We start from the raw sequence: 19,829 nt of genomic DNA, 5'->3' as shown, positions 1-19,829 counted from the left end.
CCAGACATGCAGCTGGTCACATTTTTTGTGTTTTTGAGACAGGGTCTCACTCTCTCACCCAGGCTGGAGTGCTGTGGTGTGATCACAGCTCCCTGCAGCCTCAACCTCCTAGGCTCAACGGCTCAGCCTCCCAAGTAGCTGGGACCACAGGCATGTGCCACCATGCCTGGCTAATTTTTAAATTTTTTGTGTAGACATGGGGTTTCACTGGGTTGCCCCGGCTGCTGGTCACATGTTAATACCCACCCCACACGTGGTTACAGGGCATCGGTCACACAGCTTGAGATGCACTCCCTCAGGGAGGTGCATAATCACATGTCCCCAGACTCAGTGACACAGACATATGAGTTCATCAGATGCTGATGCACTCACACATGTACACATGCACATGTGCACACGCACACACAGGCCCCCTGCTTAGGATCTGTTCAGGCCTGTGGCTGGTTTGCTGACAGCATCCTCCCCAACCCCTGCTATTATCACCCAGGACCATCAGAGGGTGCCCCGCCCCACCCCTCCTAGAGGCACAGGCACTCCCAGCACAGGCCCTACAGAGCTCACGCCCCAAAGGCCACATAGGCTCCCCTCACCTGATGGGCCATCCACAAGAGGCTAAACTGCCCCCAAACTCACATTCGTGTTCTGTGCCTTTGCCCGGAATGTTCCTTCTGCCTGGAATACCACTCCCCATTCTCTGCTCCCGATGGCCTGTGCTCTTCAGAGCCCAAACACTGCCTTCTCCCGTGAGGCCTTCCTGATGCCAGATCTGCTGGCTCACCGTGGGCCCCAAGCTCCAGACATGCGGACCAGAAGGGTCTCCGAAATGAGCAGTGTGGGAGAGTAAGGCTGAGAGCGGGCAAGGACTGGCCTGAGGTCACAGGACATGTCAGTGAGATTTCTGGAAGGTCCGGGGCTGCTCTGTGGGGTTCCTGGGTGAGCAGAAGCCCTTGACAGACCCTCCTAGTCCTGGTCTGGGCTCTGAGAAGAGAGCGGGGTACACAGGGGTCTGAGGGGCAGCGGCCTGTCTCCACGGCCAGCAATCCCAAAAGTTCAGGACCCGTGATGCCCTCCCAGCGAACTGACTGCAATGCAGATTCTCAGGCTCCACTTCAGAGATTCTGTAGGGCTGGGTGGGGTCCAGGAATCTGCATGCTCAGCCATGCCATGGACACAAGTGGACACCAGCTCTAGAGGCACACACAACTCTCAGGAGGATGAGTGTACAGCAAGCTCCCCAGAAACTCTTGGGAACACAACATATATGGGAGCACATCTGAGGCACGTGCACACATGCAACCTGGGACCACCAAAGGCACAGCCCAAGTCACGTGTTCCCGGCAGGGAGGCTGGGAGGAAGGCCCTCTACCTGGTCCACACCCCCACTCACCACCCCCAGCTCCTCACCTCCAGCTGGTCCCTTCTGATCTCAGCTGCCTCTCCCTGGAAGATGTAGATCTTCTTGTGCCAGGCCAGCTTCAGTGGGGCTAGTGGGCCCTCTAGGGCAATGGTCACTTGTAGGGTGGCATCTGTGTGCACTGGCCCCACATCCATTGAGAAGGCCAGGGTGTTGCGGGAGCTGAGGCTGCCATTGTGGCCATAGAGAATGGCCCCAACCAGCAGGTCCTGCTGGGGGAAGGCTGTGGCTGGTTGAGTGGCCTGGAGCAACTGTCCCCAGCGAGGGCTGTCTGTGACGTGGTAGTGGACCTCATCCCCACTGCGGATGTCGAGGTTGGTGCCCAGGTGGAGCTCGGCTGTGTTGATGGTACCCTGGCCTCCTTGAGGGACCATGAGGCCGGAGCCATTGGCCACACAGAGGTAAGGCTCCAAGGCCTGCACCTCCAGCACCGTGATGGCCTGGTGCTGCCTGTCGGACACCTGCAGCAGGATCCAGCCGTGGTCAGCCCGAGTGTGTGAACAGGACTCGCCTCTTCCTGAGGCCCCTCCTGGATGAAGCGGTAGATGGGCTGCATGGGCTCATCCGTGGCCATGATACTGCCAGAGAGAAGGTCCTTGTGGGTCAGCACCAGCTGGGCCTCAGCAAAGCCCGAATCAGCATTGCTGAAGGCCACGTTGTCTGTAGTCAGCAGCCGCCACCTACCCCAGGCCACATGGAAGATGCAGCTGATGGTCTACATAGGAGCGTGGTCATTCACAGGCTGGATGGCCAGTCAGAAGACACCCCGTACCTCCTCCCAGGCCACATCACCACTGCTCTGGTCCTGGCAGCAGCAGCAAATGGGATATCATCTTCTGTGATCTCGGAGTCATCATGCTGCTAGACCAGTTGGCCACACAACAGGTCTCCATTGGTGAAGGATGTCACCATAATGGTCTTGTCCTGTGTCCCACGCCAAGTCAACCTCCCATGGCGGGGCTGCTCCATGACCTCATAGAGGTACCTGGCACTGTTGAGACTCTTGACGAAGAGCTGGTCAGCAGAGAGGACACACCCACCACCCTCAGGCACCACGAGAACATTGGTGAGGACAGGCATGTCTGGGTCACCGCCAATATGGATGGAGAAGGTACACAGTGGGGAAAAATATGGTGGAGCTGTGACATGGAAACAGAAGGTGTCCTCCACTGCCACTGAGGCATGTGCCATGGCCCCATAGGTCACCTCTCCAGCCTGTATGTCATCCTGGGTGAAGCCCTGACCATCTGACAGCTTCGTGCCCTGTAGTTGAAGGTTGCCTTTCCAGGGAGCCTGAACCACCTCACAGTGGAAGGTTGGGGGGCTTGGGCCTGCCTCCTCCAGGGTGGCCTCCAGGTGGGCTGTGGTGAGGGCCTCCTGCTGGGTGTTCTGAGTGTGCAGTGGCTCCACCCGCAGCATCCACACGGTGGCTCTCTGGATGGTCACTAGGAAGGACAGATTGCTCAGGATTTCCCAGCTCACCTGCACCCGCAGATCCAGGTTCTCCACAGTGTCCTCGGCATAGTGCTGTGGGTCAGTGCTCAGGTACCTCACGCGGCCCTGCTCCACATCCTGCTGGTGGAACGCCTGTGTGGCCCACCACTCAGCACCCCCCACACCACCAGCCCCCTACTTCTGCAGCTCCCCGAACTGCAGGCCTCCGGTGACACGGAACAGCACGCTCACATCCTGCCCCACGGCGCTGGTCTCCACCGACAAGTTGGTAGGCAAGATGAGCATGGCAGAGCCCTGGGCCAGATGCAGCCCTGTGCTGCGGTGGATCTGTATGGCCGGCTGGACGGCCACCACCTTCAGCATGGCCGGGGGGCTGGCCTGCAGTCCATTGCTGACCCGGAACGTCAAGTCCTGTGCGGGGCCACCGCAGTGGACATAGACTAGGCTGCCATCCTCCAACTCCCAACAGGAGAACTCGGTCACCGGCTCCCCAGGCTGGTCTCAGTGCTCCAAGGGGAGGCCAGAGGGGGTGCAAGGAGCTGGAAGGTGAGGCCCTCACAGGCAGAGTCCGGGTCATAGGCCTGGAAAACCTCAGGCCCCAGAGTCTTCTGTGTGTGTTCCAGGATCACCATAAGGCTGCCATGTGGGAAGATGATGCGGGGTGAGTCATTGACAGGGTTGACCTGGATGGGCAGGAGGTCAGTTTGGCCCCTCCGCAGGCATGAGGGCATGGGCACCCAAGCTGTCACTGACACCTCCAGCAGCAGCTGGTCAGAGGTGTCCTCAGGGCCATCGTGGATGAAGCGGGCCTTGCAGTTCACCACGTCCAGGAGGGTGAACATTTTTCATGTCTGGGCACCCAGGACATCCAGCTCGAGCTTGCCATAGTGTGCCCCTCAGGTCACACTGAACAGCACCTGGGATTTACGCAGTTCAGCCTCCATCAGGGCCAGCACGGGCTGCACATGCCACCACTCAAGCCAGGCCGTGCCACCTTCGGTCACCACCACTGGGCTGATAGTCAGCAGCTGGGTGAAATTGGCAAAGACAGGAGGTAGCCCTGGCTCAGGCACGCATGGCTCAGCTAGCTCCACGGACAGCCAAGCCTCGGGGGCCAGGGTGGAGAAGGCTTCATAATGGCCATAGGCATTGTCCTCATACTCCTCCACCTCCTCCAGTCTGCAGCCAGCCACCATGTTGTGTGTCAGCAAGGCTTCCCACAGCCCCCACCTCTGGCCATTGACACTGAGGTCTTCCATGCAGCCAGCCCAGCAGGGAGGCATTGGCGGCCCCTGGTGTCAGACCTGAGCAGTGTTCCCAGAGGTGACGAGAGGCCTCTGCAACCAGCTCCCCAAGGAGACTGTCACGTGGCTCCAGGTAGCTGAGGACTCCTCGGTTCAAAGTACGTGTGGGGTACTGGTCCATGGAGATTTCTAGCTGGTGAGCGTTGATGTGGATGCTGACCTTGTGGGGCTGCGCGTCAGCCACAGGCACACTGTTGAGGAGCAGTACATTACCCTGGCCCTTCTCGACCATGGACCACGTGGCCCTCAAATATGTCCACATGGATGAAGTCCCCACGCCAGCCCGCTGCCTGGAAGGCCAAGGGTGCCTGCCAGCTCTGTGTGGTGAGTGTAAACTCCAGGGTTCCTTCATCCTGAGTGCCCCAGGCAGGGAACGCAGCCAGAGAGTGGGGCCCAGAGAAGCCCAGGGCCACATCGTCATTGGCAGAAAACTCTTCAGCACAGCCCTCATGCTTATCGGGGGTCAGAGGCCAGAGGAGTCTGTGGCCATTGAGAGTGGCTGCATGGAGGCAACCCCCCAGGGGATGGCTGGTTCCCCTCAGGTAGGGCAGGCCAAGTCTCCCAGTGCTCCCAACAAAGAGCCCATAGGGGACCTCTAGGGGGCCTCCCAGGACTACAGAGGAGGCATTCAGAAACCCATCAACTGACAATGTGGGCCAGTCCTCTGAGACAGTCAGAACTGTAGTGTGGGGGACAGAGTCACTCAGTAGAATTTCTGCTGGGGTCTGCAGCCTCAGCTCCTCCTGGCCCAAGACAAGCCTGACCTGAGGAGAGACGGGGAATGGGAGATGGGGGGCAGCACTTTGAATCCATCATTTCCCTTATAAAAGCACAGTGGGTTCCCCACAGTTGGGGCCCCAGAGCAGAAAACCTAGGACAAGGGCCTCTGGTGCCACTCCTCTTGCCTTCCTGCCATCTCTTTATTCATCCTCCAAACACTCACCAAAGGAAACTCTGAGCCAGGCCTGGATGGGCTCTGGGGACACTGATGTGAATCAGATGTGGTCCTTGCCCACAAGGAACTGACATATAGCAAGATGCTCTTCTAGAAACCCAACCTGTATTTTTAAATTCTCCTCCTCTTTCCTTGAGTGAGAAGCACCAGAAATATTGTCTTGGAATCTAGATTTCACCCCTGGAATAATGGGTAACTGAGAATCCCTTGATTAGTCCTCCTAAGTGTGGCAAAGTTTCTCGAGGTCACTGAAGGAAGCCAGGCTAACTGTTCAGGGATAGGGAGCCCAGGCAGATGCTCTGTGTTCTGAAAAAAAAAAAGCTGCCTGACCTGTGGTGGAGGAAGATCTCAAGGAGAGATGAAGGACATAGTTCTGTCACCATGACATTGACACCAGAAATGGCTCTGGTATGGTGCTCCCAGATGCTAGAATAGGTGATGGCAGAGTATGGGAACTGCAGGACCAGAACACTAAGAACCACGATCTTGGAGTCCTGGTATGGTGCATCTCTGTAGGGGTGTGGCATCACTGTACCTGCAGAGCTCAACAGCCATCAGCGCCAGACTGCACCATATAGGTGTTCAACAATGACACCTTGTGGCAGTGAGCAGCAATGACAGCAGCAGACTGACCAAGCCCTAGTCCTCTTCCTACTGGGGTGTGGAAGGAGATGGCTGCCCCAAATTTGTTAATTTGTTTTTTTTTTTCTTTCTAAAATAGAGATGGGGTCTCATTGTGTGGCTCAGGCCAGTCTTGAACTCCTAGACTCAAGTGATCTTCCCACCTTGGTCTCCCAAAGTGGTGAGATTATAGGCATGAGCCACTGCACCCAGCCTGCCCCAAATTTGGACTAAGACCCTGGGTTCTTAAACTCTTCATGGTATGGGGGAAGACTCAAGTAGGAGCCACAAGACTCCTTGATAATAAAGCTTGTGGTGTCCTGAAGGATGAAATGGAAAAATGAAGCTGAGGCAGTACTTGTGCTGTTACTGTCGTGGACAGACAGTGGTGCTGCAGAGAAACTGGTGCAGTGCCACCAGGATGTGCAGGGGTCATGGGGGCCCAGGATGGGGCCTCGCCCAGGAGGAGGGGATGCCCACACTGAAACTTCAAGGAGAGGCTAGAGTTAGGCAGGTGCAGGGAATGGGTAGGGCACACACCTGGCAGAAGAAGTGTGATGACCAAAGGCCTGGCAGCAAGTGACCATAAGATGGCTAGGAACTGAAAGCAGTTCAGTGTAGTCAGAGCACAAAGGGCCAGTGAGGGCTTGTGGTGGGAAACATGGTTGGAGGGAGCCAGTGGGCAGAGCCAGTTCATGAAGGATTTACCATTTCTGAGCTGCTGCTGCCCATCCCACAGTGGAGAACTTGAGACCCCAAGAAAAAAGTGACTTATACAAGGTCACACAGCCAGCTGGGGTTCACTCAAAGCTAGACAAGGAATCTCGCCCCAATCCCAGGGGGACGTCACTCACCTGCAGGTGTCCAGAGTAGAGCTGCAGCAGGAGGTGGTCAGCTGGGCCTACTGCCAGGAGAAGGAGGGCTTCGAGCTGGGACGTGGAGAACTGCAGCTGTAGGTCTATGTCAGTCAGAGCCATGGCCACAGGCACCTCCAGGTGGTTCTCACCGAAGAAGGAAGCTGTGTGAGAGAGGGAGCTGTGGTCAAGGCTCAGATTCTTGCCTGGAGGAGGTGAGGTGCTGCAGAGAGGGATGGGTGGGTTGCAGAAAGGGGTCCGTGCTGGTGCACCCTCATGGTTCTGCTATATGGTGCTGCCTCTGAGCACTGCCCAGATCCCAGCATTTCCTTGGTCCTGGCACCAGAAGGCACAGCCTCACCTTGTGTCCAGCCCAGACCTTGACTTTGCAGGAGGTCAGACCCAGAAATTCCCAGCAACTCAGGTCTCCTCCTTGGAGGTTCCTGGAGCCAGAGGCCTCTGCCAGCTCTGACTCACCTCCCCTGGGCCCCAGAGGAGTCTCCCTACCAGGTCTGGCTCCCCGACCTGGCCCAAAGGGAAACATCACTGGCCTGATCACCTGGCTTGGTGGTCACAGCCCCGAGGAATGGAGTTTCTGGAGAATCACCCCCAGGCCAGATTTATCCCTGCTCAGATTCCTTCTCCTAAGTGCCCTTGTGCTTGGGCTCCTGTGCAGCACCTGCCGTGCCATGCCCCACCTCCACGGGTTGGCTGGGGCCACGGCTGGGATCTGGGGGTGATGTCAGTGCAGCCCACCTATCCCTGCTTCTCCCTCAGGCCATTCTTCCAGCTGCCATTGAGGGTGGGGGCGGGAGCTTATTGGCCTGAGTTTGCCAAGGAGTAAAGGCTCTGAGGCCAGATGGGGACCATATGCAGTGTCAAACCAAAGTGGGCCCACACTTCCTCCATTACCCCTGCTGTTGCTTCCTGCTACAGAGCTATTCACGGTCCCTGCTGAGCAGTCAGATCCAGCCCCATTGTTTCCACCGTGGCCAAGGAACCAGGGATGAGAACAGCTGAGCTCCCAACTTCCCCAGGCCACTACTCAGTCTGAGGCTGAAGACAGGGCCTAGGAGGGGCTGAGGGTCTGCTGGGCAGGCCAAAGAGGGCCTCCCCAGGCAGAAGGCCATGTCTGGGCTTGCCTGGGATTAGTGGTTGTTATGCAGGGCCCGTTCTGTCCCACACTGGGACTCCTCCTCATTTGAGTTGCTGCTTCCTCCAGGCAGTTTCCCCAAATTAGCCTCCCTGACTTCCAACCCGCTGCCATAATTTCTGGTCCATGCCTTTTGTGGTGACAAGAACCAAATATAACTTTGAATTGCCTGCAGATGTCCAGGGCTGGGGGGGCAGACAAACACAGGTTAAAAACCGTGATTCATCCCTGTTGGGTTTCCCTCAAACCCCAAGAACAAGCACAGGCTGATGGCCTTGATGGGGTGATCCAGCACCGGCCTCACACGCACTGGTCCCTAGCCAGCCTGAGCCAGCTGCCATCTGCTCGAGGAAGTAGCTTCAGCCATTGGAGGAGTTGGAGGTTTGTATGCCCTAAGGGCAGCCAGCCCCCCCCTGGAGGGATATCCAGGAAAGATCCCGTAAGAGCCCCTCGGGTTGAGTTAAATCCCCTCTAGTTATCCCCTCCTCCTGCCAGCACTGCTGGCAACACCAGCACCCTGTCTGGGAAGCTAAGGGAATCAAGTAAGCCCCACAGACCTTCTACACAGGGGTGGCCCAGCAGGCTCAGCAGGTACAGCACAGCTTGGTGCCAGCAAGAGACAGACCAGGGAACTGCAGGTGGCGGCCACCTACTGGGGTGCCTTATCTGCAAAGACATTGATTCCCAAGAGCAAATAGCACACTAAAGTGAGGGAGGCCGTGGCACAAGGGGTGGGGGCACGTGGCCTGCAGGACGGAGCCACCACTGTCACCCGCTGGAACAGCTCACGGCAGCGGCCAGGAGCCAACTGTTGAGAGGCAGGTGATACTGCCCGCAGTGGGAACATTTATACCAGGAAAAGAGGCAAATACTGAAAATCAGGGTTCCCTCTCCCCAAGAAAGCCCACTGCTAAAACATTTACCTACCCAGCACCCACGGGGAAGGGGGCACATCTCCCTGTGCCTAATCACCTGTGTTAGTCAGGGTTCCCTAGAGGGACAGAACTAATAGGAGATATAGACAGATATAAATATAGATATATAGATATAGATATATAAAGGGGAGTTTATCAAGTATTAACTTACACAATCACAAGGTCCCACAATAGGCTGTCTGCAAGTTTGAGGAGCAAGGAGAGCCAATCCAAGTCTCAAAACTGAAGAACTTGGAGTCTGATGCTAGAGGGCAGGAAGCGTCCAGCATGGGAGAAAGATGTAGGCTGGGAGGCTAGGCCAGTCTCGCCTTTTCATGTTTTTCTGCCTGCTTTATATTCGCTAGCAGCTGATTAGAAAGATGGTACCCACCAGTATTAAAGGTGGGTCTGCCTTCCCCAGCCCACTGACTCAAATGTTAATCTCCTTTTACAATGCCCTCACAGACACTTCCAGTAGATCAATACTTTGCAGCCTTCAACCCAATCAAGTTGACACTCAGTATTAACTGTCACACCACCCTTGCACTAAAGGTATACATACACCCACTAGGGCATGGTCAATGTCAGAGATCTGGGCCAGGCAGAAACTGAAGTAGATGGTTGGCCCTAACCACTGAACCACCTGCCTGCGGCCTCCTCCCAGCAGAAGAGAGTAGAGGCTGTTTGGCCAGAGTGGAATGGTGGCAGGAAGCAGAGGTACTTTCTGGAGCGCTGGGGTCTGAATTGGTCCATTGAGGCTGGGCCCTCCTGCTTCCTGTAGGGCTGAGTGGGAGAAGCTCACAGAGGTGTCTTGTGCTGCTGGAGTGCATAGCCAGGGAGGTCCCCACCCCAACAGAGGCCTCTGAGGCCTTGCTGGCCAGGGCTTTGGAAACTCTGACAGTGCTGCTTCCCCCACCTCCTGATCTCCTTTTTCTGCCCCTCTTACACTCTCTGAGGGGCTGCAGTTGCAAGAACCCAGAATCTCTGTCTTGGAGGTAGTGGGGGGTGGGCAGTTGAAGAGGGGATTTGAATGGAGAGGGTCTGCACAATAAAGATGTAATAAGCTAGGAGTCAATCCAGAGGACTTCCTGGAGGAGGTGATGGTGGTGTAGAGTCACAGAGAGGGAGGAATAGGCAGTCTCAGAGGACAGCAGCAAGGCCAAGTGAGAGGCTGGCAGAGGTATACAGGTCCCCGTTGGGTGGGGTGACGAGGGTTTCTGCTCTCTCACCCCCCAGAGCCTCTGGCTTATCACAGGATAAGAGCCAGCTAAGCTCCAGGGGCTTTCCAGGAAAAGTTCCCTTGGAAAGGGTGTGACCTTTTCACCGGTCCTGACAGCACCCTAGAAATGGCTTGGCCTTTTCCCTCCCCTGAGCTCCACAGAGAACACAGCCAGCAGAGGACACATTCCCTGTCATCCAGAAATGGGTTTGATTCTCAGCTGAGGGACAGCAGGACTAGTAGAGACTTGTCAGGCCACACAGCTGCCTACAGAGCACCCCCATGCTTGGTGGGGGGTGGGAGGGATGGCAGGGTCTGGCTGTCCACAGGCCGGGCATGACAGGAGGCTCACTGAAAGTGGCACACTTTGGAGGGGCAATGTCAGGGGAGAAATTCCTCTTGTTGGGCCACAAGACTCCACAAGGACAGCACGGTGACTGATTCCCAGTGCTAGAGGTGAGGCATTCGGCCATGTGTAGGTGTATATGTGTGTGTGTGTGTGTGTTTGTGTGTGTATACATACACACACATATATGTGTATATATATATGAGGATGTGTGTATGTGTGTGTATATATAATTTATTTATTTAGATGGAGTCTTGCTCTGTCACCCAGGCTGGACTGCAGTGGTGCGATCTTGACTCACTGAAACCTCTGCCTCCTGGGTTCAAGCAATTCTCCTGCCTCAGCCTACCGAGTAGCTGGGACTACAGTCACCTGCCACCATGCCTGGCTAATTTTTGTATTTTTAGTAGAGATGAGATTTCACCATATTGGCCAGGCTGCTCTCAAACTCCTGACCTTGTGATCTGCCTGCCTCGGCCTCCCAAAGTGCTGGGATTACATGTGTGAGCCACAGCACTTGGCTATTTATAGATATTTATAGAATACGACCTCAACTATTTAAACATATCTGTAAGGGTATAAGTACTTTGACAACAAAGCAGCAATACATCCTGATAGAAACTAGCTATCATGTCAACAGTGGTTATATTAGGTAGAGAAATTGTCAGATTTTTACTTTTTTTTATATTTTACTAATCTTCTCAATAATGGTTGCTTATAAGTTTTATAATCAAGAAAAAAGGTTTCTAAAGTTTTTGCAAAATGGAAAGTTATACTTCATATACTAAATACAAAAACAAAACTTCCTATTTGAATACCTTTGACTTTTACTGCAGACTTAGAGACCCTTGAAAGGAAAGGCAATCCCCTCCCACTAGTTCTGGTGTCATTCTCCCCGTCTCTCCCTTCACTTCCACCTTGGTCTTTTTTCTACTTCCCACCTTGGCTAGTGGTCTCCACCCAAAACGCTTGCTTGGCTTAATCGTTAGAATTCAGGGAAAAAGAGACCCTGAATTCCTAATCTAAACTAAGGTTATACATGTGGGAAATAATAAAGAGAATACAGGTAGTAAGTAAGATCTGGAGGACTTAAAATACCCAGACTTTAATTCCTCTAAGATTATAGTTATTAATCATGCTTTTATATAATATTATCACTTAACATTTAATTTCTAAATATAATGTTCATGAGGAAAAGAGAAAATAGCTTGGCTTCTTTCCTCACCGAAATGTTGTCCTTAGTATCTTCTAGACGTTCCAGAAGTGATGTCAGATTTGGCTCATCAGAGTCCACAAACCATATCGGTGAAGAAGATGAACAGGATTCCTGTTTAACCCAGAGACACCTATGTTAAATGTTTACATACAGACTAACCCAAATATGCAATTAAACCACACCACTAAATGGCAAGATGACCATGGATTTAAATAAAATGTATTGGGGGAAAAGGCAACACGTTTAAACCCATGTGAGGAGCTGGACTTCTGAGACAGCCATTCTCCTTGCATAGCACTGTCTGCTGCTACAGCTCATAGAAGTCAACAATTTTCTTCAACACTGGTAGGCAGCCTCTAAATGGCCCTGATCACCCTCACCTCCTGCCATTCACACCCTTGTAAAATTCCACTCCTGGACCTAGTGACTCACTTCTAACAAAGAGAATACAGCAAAAGTAACACCACTTCTGAGGTGAGGCTACAAGGAGACTGCGATGCCTGCCTTGGTCACCCTTCTCCTGCTCTTTGCATTGCTCCCTCTGATGGAAGCCAGTTGCCATGTGATGAGGTGCCCTATGAAGAGGCCCACATGGCAAGGTATTGTAAAAGGCCTCTGACCAGTAACCATCTAGAGACAGAGGCCCAGTCCAACAGCCTCTGACGTGAATCCTGCCAACATGAGCTTGGAGACGGATTCTCTCCCTATCCTGCCTTGGGATGATCACAGCCGCCACCAACACCTTCACTGCCTGGTCAGAGGCCAAACCAGTGAACCCAAGGTAAACTGGACAGAATCCTGACCCACAGAAACTGTGAGGTAAAGTTTGTTGTTTTAAGCTGCTAAATTTGTTACAGAGCAATAGATAACTAATTCAAACACCATAAAATTCTAATATTTTATTCTATCACACAAACCAAGTAACACCAAGTAAATGCCGTTACTATACATATATTCTTGGAACACAATTACATGTGATTTTTTAAAAAAGCTAATGAACTATGCATTATGTGCTTTCACCCACTAACAGATATTCCCCCTGTTACTTCGTACTGTTCTCTATTATAAATTGGGGAAAAAACATTATTATTATATATTAGCTTCAGAATAACTAGGTTCAAGTCATGGAAAACAATTTTGCACAAACAACTTTAGGCAACACTGCTTTGAAAACTGTAATCTGAATTAAAGCTGAAGCCACAGAAACCAAATATTTACTGAAGGTTCCTTTTTAAGAAAAACAAGATGGGCCAGGCAAGGTGGCTCACACCTGTAATCCCAGCACTTTGGGAGGCTGAGGTAGGCAGATCACGAGGTCAGGAGATCGAGACTGTCCTGGCTAACACGGAGAAACCCCGTCTCTACTAAAAAAATACAAAAAAATTAGCTGGGCGCGGTGACGGGCGCCTGTAGTTCCAGCTACTCAGGAGGTTGAGGCAGGAGAATGGCGTGAAGCCAGGAGGCGGAGCTTGCAATGAAACCGGGAGGCGGAGCTTGCAGTAAGCCGAGATCGCGCCACTGCACTCCAGCCCGGCGACACAGCAAGACTCCGTCTCAAAAAAAAAAAAAGAAAGAGGAAAACAAGATGGCTGGGCACGGTGGCTCATGCCTGTAATCCTGGCACTTTGGGAGGCCAAGGCAGGTGGACCACGAGGTCAGGAGATGGAGACCATCCTGGCCAACATGGTGAAACTCCATATCTACTAAAATTAAAAAAAAAAAATAGCCGGGTGTGGTGGCACACGCCTGTAGTCCCAGCTACTCAGGAGGCTGAGGCAGGGGAATCACTTGAACCCGGGAGGCAGAGGTTTCAGTGAGCTGAGATGCGCCACTGCACTCCAGCCTGGCGATAGAGCAAGACTCCGTCTCACAAAACAAAAAAAAGAAAAACAAGTTGTATTGAAGGAGGACATCATTAACAGTATATCTCTTCAATAATGGTTTATTTTACTATTCTCATTCTTCTCATTCCTCTTCTTACTGTGTTCCAAATCTCTTTACAGGCTAAAAGAAACTCTTCAGAATTACTCCTATTCTTTTTTTCCTTTTTTTGGTTTTTTTTGAGACCGAGTTTTGCTCTTGTTGCCCAGGCTGGAGTGCAGTGGCACGATCTCAGCTCATCACAACCTCCACCTCCCGGGTTCAAGCAATTCTCCTGCCTCAGCCTTCCTGAGTAGCTGCGATTACAGGCATGTGCCATCATGGCCGGCTAATTTTGTATTTTTAGTAGACACGGGGTTTCTCCATGTTGGTCAGGCTGGTCTTGAACCCCTAATCTCAGATGATCCGCCCACCTCGGCCTCCCAAAGTGTTGGGATTACAGGTGTGAGCCACCGTGCCCAGCCAATCCTATTCTTAAAGAACACCACTTACTGAGTATTGCATTTTCTTCTATAAATTCTTCAGCATACAGACAGAATACACCATATGGACCATTTTTACGCTTTTAATTTTGAGTTTTTTTCTTTTGGCTAAGGAAATTGCAATTAGATTTAGGACCTCATTCTGTTAGGTTAGTATTTGTCTAGTAAACTTCAGCATAAGCAAAATAAAATACGTGTTGTTGCTTTGGACTGAAACCCCTCAAAACCATATTTTAAAAATTACAAAAAAAATTAACTGAAATCAAGTTTTTAAAAACCTTGTAGATGAAAAGATATGATATATAGTAGGTCTAAGTACCTATTTCAATGGTTCCCAAAGTGTGGCCCTCAGACCCCCAAGTCCAAACTATTTTGACAGGAATACTAACATGGTGACATTTGCTGTAAGTGTGCAAATACAATGGTGGATAAAAATGCTGGTACTTTAGCACAAACAAAGGCAGTAACACCAAACTACTAGTAGTCATGGTATTCTTCACTATGCACAGGAAAGGTATAAAAAGGAAGGGTGGGTGGGGCATGGCAGCTCACACCTGTAATCCCAGTGCTTTGGGAGGCTGAGGCGGATGGATCACCTGAGGTCAGGAGTTTGAGACCAGCTTGGCCAACATGGTGAAACCCCATCTCTACTAAAAATACAAAAATTAGCTCGGTGTGGTGGTGCATGCCTGTAGTCCCAGATACTTAGGAGGCTGAGGCAGGAGAATCACTTGAACCTGGGAGGCAGAAGTTGCTGAAATTGTGCCTATGTAACTCCAGACTGGGCAACAGAGCAAAACTCCGTCTCTAAAAATAAAAATAAAAAGGAAGGGCAACAAAAGGTCAGTTTCATTTAAGAATGTCTATGATAAGGTTGGGAATTTTGGCTCATGTCTGTAATTCCAGCACTTTGGAAGGCCCAGGCAGGGGGATCACTTGAGCCCAGGAGTTCAAGACCTGCCTGGGCAACCTGGTGAAACCTCATCTCTATAAAAAATACAAAAATTAGCTGAACACAGTGGCTGCATGCCTGTAGTCCCAGCTTCTTGGAAGGCTGAGGCAGGAGGATTGACTGAACCCAGAAAGTTGAGGCTGCAGTGAGCTGTGATCATGCTACTACACTCCAGCCTGGGTGACAGAACAAGGCCCTGTTTCAAAAATTAAAAAAAAACAATGTCTATGATGAAGCGGTGAATATTTTGCTACATCTATATCCTTGAATATATCTTTTTAATATTTCAAGTGATGAAATGGGAAGTATACATGAGCATTCCTACAGGCTGCCTGAGAAAAAACCCTTGAGTGACTAAGTCATGAAGTGAATTAACCACTTTAATGGAATACCATTTTTACTTGAAAGGCTGACTAACAAAAAATGTTATTTTAACTTGCATTTTTGGCAGGTATTTTCTCAAAAAATGAGATTCTGTCATTTCAAGGAAAACAACAGACAGGCCATGATAAAATTCAATAATAGAATTACTAATAAAATTCAAGCTTTTGAACAAAAAATTACAATTTTGGAAAACTTATACCCACCATCACTTTCCAAAAGTATTCTGATGAGATTGATGGTGGTACTGATGAATGTATTTTCATACTGTACAATCAAATGTATCAACATGTAGAAGATCTTAGTGAACCACTATTTTATAAATGACCAATGCACGATGTAATATCATGCAAGGGTGGAAGATCCAAAGTTCAAGAAAAAACAAGATCTGATGGAGTATAAAAAAAGAAGCCTAGGCAACATGGCAAAACCCTATCTCTACAAAAAATACAAAAAGTCAGCCAAGTGTGGTGGTACACACCTGTAGTCCCAACTACTCTGGAGGCTGAGGTGGGAGGATCACCTGAGTCCCCGGAGACTGAGGCTGCAGTGAGCTGTGATCACACCACTGCCTTCCAGCCTGGGCAACAGGGCAAGACCCCATCTCAAAAAATACATAAATATCCACAATGATCTAAAATGGTTATCTGTATGAGACTGGCCTTTGTTCACATTTTTTCAAGAAAATATCACACAATAAATTGAATGCAGAAGCAAACTGACATACCAATTTGCTAATGACGTATCAAATGACATATCAAACATCATGCAAATGACATATCAAACATCAAAGAAATTTGCAAAAGATGGAAGATTGTACTACTTTGGGTTTAGAAATTTTCTTTTCATAAAAGCATTTATAACAATATGTGGTGAGCTTTTAAAGAATATTTTAAATATTTCTGATTTAATTTCTAGTGATAAATACCAATAGATATACCCTACATAAACCAAAGCTCCTTGGGCCCTCAATATATTTTTAAGAGTGTAAAGGAATCCTGACACCAAAACTTGGAGAACTGCTGCCTTCCCCTCCACTTTCTTCCTTCCCTAGAATTTCTTCCTTGGAAGAAACATCCCTTTGCCATTCTATATTAACTTACATAGTTCCACTGAGGCCAGTTTTGCTACCTCCCTCCCATCTTTCCACCTCTCTCTCAACACAAAACCTGACCAAAGGATTCTACCGGCCCACCCCATTTCCAGTGATCAGCTGTCAGGTGGGCTAAGCCAAGCAAATCTGGGTTTTCCCTGAGACTGGACCTCTCTTTCTGGGAGAGATGGAATCACAGGGACAAGGTTGGCTACCTTGGGGTAGTGAGAATTCATCCTGCCTAAATAGGGAGAATTCAGACAAGTTTCTAGAAAGCTGAACTACTTTCTAGAAGGTCAAAGATTATTATACTTTTTGCCATGACTGTAAGAATGGCCATTTCATTGCACACTTTCTAACATTTTTACCAATCTGATAAATAAAAGCTGATACTAAGATGAAAAAAAGGCTGGGCACAGTGGCTCACACCTATAATCCCAACACTTTGGGAGGCTGAGGTGGGCAAATCACCTGAGGTCAGGAGTTCAAGACCAGCCTGGCCAACATGGTGAAACTCCATCTCTACTAAAAATACAAAAATTAGCCAGGCATGGTGGCATGCGCCTGTAATCTCAGCTACTCGGGAGGCTGAGGCAGCAGAATTGCTTGAACCCAGGAGGTGGAGGTTGCAATGAGCCGAGATCACACCATTGCACTCCAGCCTGGGTGACAAGAACAAGACTTCATCTCAAAAAGAAAAAAGAAAAGAAAGTTCCCACACAATATAATTTCTTCCATTTCTAGAAACAAATTCAGCAATGAGAACTGAAAGTCACCACGTGGAAGGTTTCAAGGATTTAGGTCTACCTATTGATGTCTAAAGCATTAGTTATGTTAGAAAAAAATACGCACACACACATGCACGCACACACACACATACCCCTATGTATTCAGTACCAGAAAACATGACTGACTACATGGTACAGTCATCCAACAGAAAGCACACAATAACTGAAGGCAATGTAGAGGAGTAAGTTATAACATGGATCTACAATACTGTTGAGTGAAAAAGCAGATTACAAACAAGTATCTGATTTTTAAGGGAGAGGAAACCTATGCAAGCACAGGAGAAAAGAGATGAGGAGATGACTGGAAAGATACAAATTTCTCACAGCGACACCTTCTCAGTGGTAGAATGACATAGGTAATGTTTTCTAGTTTTGCCTGAAAGTTTTCTAAATTTCTTAAAATAAGAAAGTTTTGTTTTCCATATTACAAAATATCCATCACCCCAGGAAATTTAACCTTCAGCACAAACTCTACAACATGTTCAAAGTTTGCTTAGTTTAATATTTAAGAGACAATCTATTTTGAAAGACATTTAAAATGACCAATATTTACACCTATGCATTAATATTTTTCAGTCACATGCTTTAAATTTTGTAATTTTGATAAGGCTAAGTTTTAGACCCAACTTGAAAAGATAAATTTTCTATTTGTCTTTAAAATATTATCTACAATATGCCAGTTTTTAAACAGTGAATGGTGCTCAAAAATCACAATATAAATTCAGGCAGTGTTCCTTACATAGAATGTTTAAGTGTTCCTAACACTGTTCTTTTTCACAAGTTATGAAAACACAGAACAATCACCTAAGCAGCTAATTATTCAGGTCCTTTGTTTCTCCTCCATTCTGTTAGTTTTATACTAATTTCAAGGCCTGTGAGGATGAAGTTGTCTGTGACAGCTACCACAAAGGTTACTATCAGCAGACAAATTTCCAACAAGTTTATCACCACTACCATCCCCACCATAAAACTGTCTCAATCAAGGGCAACACAATTCAAGGTTAGCCAAGACAACCTCTTTACCTGTCACTGCTTAAGAAAAGGATTTTTTTGGTCTTATTTAGAAATAACTTTCTGTATCTATTTTTCTCCATAAATCCACTGAGACCAATGTGTGCCTCTATCTGAAGCACCAGCAAGCAAAACTGCCTGCCAGTATGTTCAGTTTTTGTATCTTTCCAAATGTAGGGCACAGCTATCTTTTGATATCATAATTTTTTGAAAACTGATGAACGAACTTCTTCTGGAAAGTTCAGCTAGGCGCGGTAGCTCACGCCTGTAATCCCAGCACTTTGGGATGCTGAGGCAGGCAGTTCACGAGGTCAGGAATTTAAGACCAGCCTGGTCAACATGGTGAAACCTGTCTCTACCAAAACTACAAAAATTAACCAGGGGTGGTGGCAGGTGCCCGTAATCCCAGCTACTCAGGAGGCTGAGACAGGAGAATCGCTTGAACCTGGGCGGCAGAGGTTCCAGTAAGCCAAGATCGCACCACTGTACTCCGGCCTGGGTGATAGAGTGAGACTCCATCTCAAAATAATAAAAAAAAGAATTTCTGATATACAGCAGTTGTAATTCTTCTGAAGGCTGCTTATGGGACACATTACTTTCATACTTTGCTGTTCAATAAATGTGGGGTGGAGAATAAATTGACATAATTACCATATAAAATAAAATTCTAAGTCCTCTGACAACAAAAGAAACTTATAACACACACACACACACACACACGCACACAGTTTTCCCTGCTAATCATTTTACATCTAAACAACCAAGTAGCTAACCCAGAGCCCACAAAAGCAGAGTAAAAATTCTAACACTTGGTAAAATAAAAGTGCACATATATCCCTGTCATCTAAAAAAAATGCTTAAGTATTCAAAGACAGACAGCAATTACAGCTACTGAGAACATCACTGTAAGCAAACTGAGACAGAGAAAACAAAGGTGCTGATGGGGATTTGAACCACCTAAGTTGCAGAAACCCACTGGATGGTTTCCTAGGTTCCGAGTTGGCATTATCTTTCAGAACGATCTTCTAGAAGAGATCACATAACACTGTTACAAAGGATCTGGAGAAAGGGACCCTGGCTTCATCACTCTGGCTCTCCAGTCACGCTTTACATTTTCACTTCTTACACTCTCTTTCATAGGAAGTCAATTTACAGACTTCCATCAAGCCCTTAGAGACCTTTTTGTACTGTCCATGACAAGTTCTTGATGTTATGTCTGCACTTTTGACAAATTCTTAGCAGTTAACTTATGAGGCAGTTAAGATTTTTGTTCAAGCACAATATAGCTAGAATAGGGTCATACATTCAATAAAACAAATATTTACCAAGCATTTATTGAGTGGAAGATAAAAGGTACAAAGCATAATTATAAAACATTCTCCCCTGCCACCATAAAAAAATTTTTTTAAAGCCTTACACAATACGGCATAACATGACCAAAGCAAAAATAGTCAGGACTAAAGAGGGGAGGAAGGGGAAATATCAGCATGAACTAAATATGACCCAAAAGAGCCTTGATGGTCAGACACGTAAAGACAAATTGGGTAGGGTTAGGGGGTGGCTGTCAGGGGCACATTCTACAGGGGAAAAACAGCTGATACAGAAGCCTGAAAGGAAAGCGGGCAGAGCACCTGGACAGGTCTCTTACCTGCTGCATCCAGGGTACAATGCGCCTTTCCAGAACACAGCAGCGGCCCGGGGGAGAGGGATCGCTCAAACAGCACTAGAGGCTGCATTCCAACTTTTCCTCCATCAACGAGTCCGTTTTCATTGATAGTTTCTCCTTAAAA

The 19,829-nt window shown here is 48.9% G+C and overlaps 1 pseudogene; it reads right to left on the bottom strand.

Annotated features, from left to right (window-relative positions):
• LOC100454937 (chondroitin sulfate proteoglycan 4-like) overlaps positions 1–19,775 on the bottom strand; it is a 30,719-nt pseudogene extending 10,944 nt beyond the window's left edge.
• Positions 19,776–19,829: the final 54 nt, after the last annotated feature.

The sequence above is a fragment of the Pongo abelii genome, chromosome 16 (genome assembly GCF_028885655.2).
Source record: "Pongo abelii isolate AG06213 chromosome 16, NHGRI_mPonAbe1-v2.0_pri, whole genome shotgun sequence".
NCBI classification, from domain to species: Eukaryota; Metazoa; Chordata; class Mammalia; order Primates; family Hominidae; genus Pongo; species Pongo abelii.
This window is presented reverse-complemented; position numbering and strand designations above follow the sequence as displayed.